The sequence below is a fragment of the Tinamus guttatus genome, unplaced genomic scaffold (genome assembly GCF_059628265.1).
Source record: "Tinamus guttatus ecotype Peru unplaced genomic scaffold, ASM5962826v1 Tinamus_guttatus_pri_ptg000735l, whole genome shotgun sequence".
Lineage (NCBI taxonomy): Eukaryota > Metazoa > Chordata > Aves > Tinamiformes > Tinamidae > Tinamus > Tinamus guttatus.
This window is the reverse complement of record NW_028289269.1, coordinates 154,710-162,510: the sequence shown is the minus strand read 5'-3', so window position 1 is coordinate 162,510 and position 7,801 is coordinate 154,710.

Sequence of the window (7,801 nt, the reverse complement as noted above, 5' to 3'; positions counted from 1 at the left end):
TTGCACTTCTCGCTCTTCCTGGCCATCTACCTGGCTGCCCTCCTGGCCAACGGCCTCATCATCACAGCCGTAGCCTGCGACCACCGCCTCCACACCCCCATGTACTTCTTCCTCCTCAACCTCTCCCTTCTCGACCTTGGCTCCATCTCCACCGTTGTCCCCAAATCCATGGCCAATTCTCTGTGGGACAACAGGGCCATTTCCTATCTGGAATGTGCAACCCAGATGTTTGTCTTCTTTTTTTTAATTTCAGCAGAGTATTATCTCCTCACTGTCATGGCCTATGACCGCTATGTTGCCATCTGCAGACCCCTGCACTACGGGACCCTCCTGGGCAGCAGAGCTTGTGTCAAAATGGCAGCAGCTGCCTGGGCCAGCGGTTTTCTCTATGCTTTCCTGCACACCGGGAACACATTTTCCCTACCCCTCTGCCAAGGCAATGTGGTGGAGCAGTTCTTCTGTGAGATCCCCCAGATCCTCAAGCTCTCCTGCTCACACTCCTACCCCAGGGAAGCTGGGATTATTGTGGTTAGTGCCTGTTTAGTCTTTGGGTGTTTCACTTTCATTGTTATGTCCTACGTGCAGATCTTCAGAGCTGTGCTGAGGATCCCCTCTGAGCAGGGCCGGCACAAAGCCTTTTCCATGTGCCTCCCGCACCTGGCCGTGGTCTGTATGGTTGTCAGCACAGGTCTGTTTGCCTATCTGAAGCCCCGTTCCATCTCCTCCCCATCTCTGGATCTGGTGCTGGCTGTTCTATACTCGGTGGTGCCTCCAGCAGTGAACCCCCTCATCTACAGCATGAGGAACAAGGAGCTCAAGGATGCCATTAAGAAAGTGATTTCATGGACATTTTTAAACAGTGGTTATTTTTCCATATCTCTCCGCAAATGACTCTTTCTGTATCCCATAACTGGATTGAACATTGTTTCTTCATGTTATTTTTATTATGGCTTTTACTAGTGTTAATTATTGTTATCATGTTGCTACACAACTACCTGTATTCATTCCCCTTTTTGCAGTGTCTGCTCTGTCTCACCTGATACCCTCAATTGTGTTGAATGCTGGACAAGGACTGGCTCCCTAACAGTATCTCTGTAATAAAGTAATTTCTCTCAGTACAGTGCGTGAAAGCTGGGCTTCTCCTCCAAAGCTGGTGTCAAGAATAGGCCCAAGGACTTGCACCCCTCAAGGCCCTGCTGCACAGGATTATCCATGGCTTCAGCAACACAGAGCTCAGAATCATGTAATGACCTTTCAGAGACCAAGGGCTGGTTTGGGAATTCACCTATCAGAGTCCAAGGATAGTGGAGATGCTGAATGCTCATGGATTTACACATGCACAGCTCTCCTACGTATTAAGGCACAGTTTCAGACGGCTGTTCTCATGGAGGGGAAGCTGGCGGTGTCAGGAGAGCACAGAGATCCTCCTGGGATAGCATATGCCTGGGATGGACTGTGAGTAGAGCCTCATAAAGGGAGAGGTCCTCAAAGATGGAGTTTCTTAGAGGTAAAGCACTGGGTATTCGCAGGCAAAAGAGGACTCTGCAGTCTCAGGAGAGGCAGTGAGGACTCAACTGTCAGGAAGAAGGGAGAATGGGGAGCCCTCTGGGTCACCATCTATCAAATACCAGGGGCAGGATGTATAGGCACAATGGACACAACGAGCACCCTTGGAAATGCTCTGCAGTCCAGGTGCCCTGGACTGTGCAGTCATCTGCAGTCCCCCGGAGGGATTAGAGGTCGTGATACCCATTTGGTTGGGTCTGACTCCTACCCCCGGTCACAGGGGCAGTGAAATGTCACCCTTAGCCACTTTATTCCCCCCCCTCTCCTCCCTCCATATCCTTCCCAGCTCTGGATCTCTCTGTACTGGCCATCCTCTACTCAGTGGTGCCTCCAGCACTGAACCCCCTTGTCTACAGCATGAGGAACAAGGAGCTCAAGGAGGCACCGAGGAAACTTCCTCAATGGGTACAATGTCAGTGCCAAGAACTGTCCTGTGTGCAGTCACTTGTCATTCCCATGTACTTGGCATGAAACCTGTGCTCTTCATTTATTTCTTTCTAAATGTTCACTCTTACCTTCCTGATAAAATAATAATAAATACTTATTTAAAATATATATAAAATATAACAATAGAGCAGGAACAAAAGGCTGACTAGGGAAAATACGGGCCTGCTGCTAAATGGGCCAAGAGCCCTGGTGAGAGAGGACACAGAAAAGGCCACCTTTGCCGCAGGCTTTAGTGCTAAGAGTGACCCTCAGTAATCCTAGGCCCTGGAGACCATGGAGAAATGGGGAAAGGAAGACTTTCCCTTGCTGGAGGAAGATCTGAGTAGCGCTCACTTCAGCAAACTGGACACCCACAAAACCATGGGCTCTGAGGGGACTCTCTTGCACTGTTCAGTGCCCACGTCTGACAGAGCTCCATGAACTGGAGAAATCGAGTCCCTCCAGTTACACTGCTTGTACCTCTGGCCCTTGGCAAGCGACCTTCACACATCAGAGACTCTCTGAGCACTGCCTGATAGATGCAAAAAGGGGCTCACATTGGAATGCTGCATTTATGGCACTGCATCTCGCACTGCTTTCATGCCTCCTGATGGTTAGCTTGCTTCCCTTTACCCCTTCTCTGTTTGTCACACTGCACCATTGCATGTGTCACCATCACATCTCAAAGTGCACAAGTGGCAGTTTCTCCTCTGGTGTTATTCCTGTGTTTCACACCTCAGACAACTTCACCTGCCACCTGCATGGTCAAAGTGAAACTGGGAATAGAAGAAGCTGAGCGCAAGGAAGGACCTTGCTCTACCTTGCTTGGTCTTGTTACAGGCATTGCCTGGTTCAGGCTGGGCTGCTTTTTCTTGGAGAGCAGCAGGAGAAGAGGCATCTTTCCCTTCTTTTAAAAGTCATCAGGCAATAATTTGCATCCTGCTTGTAACACACACTTGCTACTCAGGGCCATAAGGGCAAGGGGCTTGGGGCATGCAAAGGAACACGATGAAAAAGAAGAGCACCGGCACAGCTCAGCACTGGAACTGAGCTCTTTTTCCCCTTGGAGGGTGGTCGGGAGGGGGGATTAGCGGGTGGTGTCACAGCCACCCACGGGATGGAAAGCCATGCTGTCACACACAGCATGTGGCCCTTCCTCTACAGTCCTGCACTCCTGCCTTTCACAGGATGGGGACGTGTGTGCTGAGAGGGATTTCTGGCTGAAAATGAGCCCCGGCAGGATGAAGAGGGTCACAGGGGAAGAGGACTGCTGCTTCCAGGGCTTGTCTGAACCTACAGCAGCTCATGGATGTTACTAAAACACAGTTGAGCCACGAGACACTGAACAATCTTGGCCTGCAATCAGAACAAAACCACAAGGACTGCTCCTGCTCTTTGTCCTCCTTGAGCCTGGAAAAAGGAAAGACAGTTTTACTTGCCACCAATGCCCACTGCATTTTAAGTGAACGTGCTCTAAGGCAGGACCCGAGGTGACAAGATCCACACCTCCAGGCCATCTGCTGACTGCTATGTAGAGCCCAGAAATCAGGTTTGGACAGAAGAAAGGACAGAAAGCATGGAGCTCGGGAGAGTTTTCCTTCTTTCTTTACATCACAGGATCCAGGAAGGAGGAATTTGTGATTCGAATAAGAAACATCACATGAAAACCAGGAGACCCGTTTACCAAATGAAGAGTACAGTAACACTTGCCTGCTCACTACCCTGGAGCAGGCAGCTGCTGCCTGAGAGAACTCCAGGTACAACTTGTGTCCTTGGTACCTCTTCAGAGCTGGCTGGAAACACTTGTGGTCCCCTCCAACTGATCTTGATTTGAGGGTAACCACCTGCAGGAAGCAGCACCAGACCAGAAGAACAGCTGCCTTCAGAAATACTGTGGCCTGCAAGACTGAAAGTCAGAGGCCAACCTTGCATCGTGAGAGCTGCAATGGACATCTGCAAAGAGCATGGTGTTTTGCCAATTGACTGGGGCAGATGGGGCGATGGAAAGAAACAGACACCACTGGAAAGAATTGTCTTATTTCACTATTAATATTAAGGCAGTACAGAAGGATAAATTTAACAAAATAAGCTTATTACACACTCAGGTTTAGCAACAGACAAAATAGGCAAGGTAATGCACCTAACCATTACTATATGAGAAAGGGAATAGTGATTAAAAGATACATCACCAATTGCCTAAATATGCTACTGTCATCCAGATCCGCAGTCGCTGGGGAGTCCCTGTTGTGGTGAGGATTTAGAGAACCCTCCCGGCAACTGGGAGGTCTTACGTGGTGCATCCACCCGTGAGGTCTCCAAAATCGCGGCAAGAGTGTCCATGTTTCATAGAGCCAAATCAGCAAATCATGATAACTTGCATTTTGTTTGTGAGCGGTGACATCTGGTGTGGCATACTTTCCCTATCATGTGGGATGGGGATCTGGTCAGAGCCCAGGCCTCGGATGGGAGGGTTCCCTTCAAGGTCAAAAACAGCCGCACGAGAGCTTAAAAAAGCTACACTTTAATAAGTCTCTGTGCAAGCTGGCATGAGCAATTCTACAGGTGAGTGTTGTGTCCTGCAAAGGCGGTGCCGTATTCATCTCTAAGTCAACCCCGACTCGGGCCTGTTGTTCAGGCCCTGGCACTTCAGTTCCTCACGTTCCACTCTGTCGTGACACACAAGGTTATATTCATCTCCACGTTGTGGGGCTGCCAAGAGATTTCCTTGGTAGTGGGAAGCAGCGTGAAAAGAGGAAACAGGACCAAAATACAGCTTGGGAAGCTCACATTGGGCAACAGGATGAAGAAATATCACTTAAAGGGCAGAGCAGTGGTGCTAAAGGGCACCCAGAGCGAGTCTGTCACCACCCATGGCTTTGTGTTTCAAGAAACAGCCACTGAGGATGGAAAAGCCATCAAGGAAGGGAAGGAGAACCTCTTGTGAGAACTTGCTGGGGAAGCAGATTGGGTGTCCATAGTCTGCAGGGACACAGGAGCAGGTCTAGGATGACCTGTGGTAGAGATGGCCAAGGGCGCTGCCAAGGCCCCAACACAATGGAGGTCTTTATCTTCTTGACTATGGCTGTTGTGTCTGTCACCGAGGCCTACTCCAAATCATCAGGACTTCTTTGCCCCCTTTATCCTTCTGGGGACCTGGGAGGTGTCGTGTGTTTTTCCTGCACTCAGCATTGCACACCCTCAACCAAACACTGATGCCAAGGAGGACATGGGCAACACATGGAGGAAAGGATCTCCCTTCCCAGGGTTTCTCTGCCTGTGCTCTGCCATTTTCCTTGATAAAACACATCAAAGGTATTTGGCATGAGAGCCACATGAGTTTTTCCTCTACCTAACTATTACCAATGATTATATTTTTTAGGTTTAATCAGCCCCTGGTGAGTTGTTGTAGTTAATGGCCTCACTGGGATCCATTAATGCTCTACAAAACTTTAGGGTTTCCTTCTGATTTTGACTTCTTCAGTGATTTCTTCAATCTCCTTTCAAAGCTGCAGTTCATGGACTCAGCTCCAAGTACTGCATGGAGCTCATTAAAAAGCAAAAAGCTGTGATAAACTAGGACTCTCTTTGCAATTTCCTTCAAGTGACCATGGCTAATTGAAGAGGTTTGGGGAGTGTAGCTTAAAGATGAAGACAACAATCATATACAAGTATTTCATCTTTTTAAGGTTTTACATTATTATTCCAAAGAAGAGGTGATAGCACACTGCCAATTCACAGCCATCCAGAGCGACTCCTAATAAAGTTAGGAAAGGCAGGAAAAGCCGTGTCCCAGAGATGAGGCACTGTATGCACAATCTTCCTCCCCATCTCCCCAGCTCTACCATTTCTCTCATCAGCCTCTTGGGAATTTAAGTCACTCTTGCTGAAAGCCAGCCTTAGTCCACCAAAGTCTGCATTGAATGTTATAGCTCACCTGCCCCAATTACCACCTGCTTTACTTAGACAACTGTCTGCAAACAGGCATAGGAGGATCTTGTTTTAGTTACAAGGAAACAAACAAGAGCAAAGTATAGTTTCATGGAAAATAATGACACTCTTTGAATGTATGCTAAGTCCATACAAGCCATACATACAGTTGGAATTTGGCTAATGGGGCAGACTACAGAGATACAGAGCAAGCTCTAACCTCCCTAAAGGGCAAACCAGCCGCTCGGTCTCTGAGTGAACAGAGTTTCAGGAGGAGTCACATTGTGTCCGCAAGGTGTTCTAAGAGGATGCTTGAAATTGTCACTTTAAACAAGACATGTGGGAATGGGAGACTTAGGTAGATGCACAGGAGACAGGGGAGAGAATGGGCCAAGACTCCCAGCATGCAGAGCTGGGCTCACAGCATCATTGCCACATCCCTGGCAGGACTCCAGGGAGATGGGGTTTCTCTTCTTTAAGATGGTCCCCAGGACTAAGCACAGATGAGGAGGAGCACGAAGGGAGGATGCAGGGATTGTTGTTCGCCAGCTTCATCATCTGCAGAGCAGGGAGCTGGTCATCTCACAAACTGCTGATGGAGTCAAATCAGGTGGGGACTGATGAGTGAGATGGAGACTGCTGGATCAACACCCGCAGCCTAGACCTCGGTTCTTCTTCCCAGTGATCCTGCTGCTTCCACCAAGGCTCCCAGCTTCGGGAGCTCCTTCCCGAGGTGTCACACAGAAACTGTCACTGCAAAGACCCCTGTGGATCCCGGGCTGTGGCAGTAGCTGCTCAGGGCTGGAGGCTGCTGCAGGAGTCCTGCCTGAGGGTCCCAGCTTGCTCAGGGGACAATGTGGCAGCCAGCACTCCTGGGGCTGGGGCTTTCCCGAGGCCCAAGGCTCCCGTGGGGCAGCTCCAACCCTTGTGTGGGTGCTGGGGGCAGAAGGAGAGAATCCAGGGCAGATTTCCCTGGCACTGGCTGCCCCTCTTCTCCCCCACGCCGGGGTGGGCAGTGCTGGCTGAGCCCAACACAGCAGCTCACACAGCCCCCCAGACCCCCAGACCCCCACACCAGCACCCCCAGCACCAAGCTGGGCTCCCCTCCCTGCCCCGGCCCCGCAAAGCCCCCAGCACAGCCAGGAGCCCCACGGGGCCTCACAGCCAATGGCTGCGCTGGGCACGAGGAGGTCACTGCTGCCGCAGCCCCTGATAGGCCAGCTGCAGGGAGAGGGCGTGGCTGCTGCTTGGGAGGTCCCCGCTGCGGGCAGAGCTGATTGGGCAGCAGCAGGGCTGGCTCTGCCTGGTGACTGTGAGGTCACCGCTCCCGCAGCGCCTCATTGGGCAGCAGCCGGGCCCTGCGGGGCTCTGCGCTGCTGAGATCATCTCCGCGGAGCAGCTGCTGAGCCCGGGCTGGGCTCCTGGCGGGGAAGGGCTGGGGAGGCCATTGCTGCCCTGGAGGGCAGGGCCAGAGAGCTGGGCGGGACGGTGCTGTGATGTCATGTCTTTGTGAGTGCCTGATTGGCCGGCAGCAGGCAGGCAGGCGTGGGCGGTGGGTGGGGGGTCTCTGTGGTGAGAGGAGCTGAGAGGGCAGCAGTGGTTCCTGTGTGGGGAAGGGGTTTGAGGAAGCTGCTGTCTCTGAAGGTCACAGGCAGCAGCAGGGATGTGGTGGGTTTGCACCTGTGAGGTCACCTCCGTGTGAGCAGCTGGGTTTGGGGTTTAGACTTTAGGGTTGTGATCAGTGGTGCAGAGCCCAGTTGGAGACCTGCAACTATTGGTATCAGGAGTCAGTCAAAACCTGTTCAGTTTATTAATCAGTGACCTGAAGGGACAGAGTGCACCCTCAGCAAGTTTGCTGAGGATAGAAAAGAGGGAGGAATGG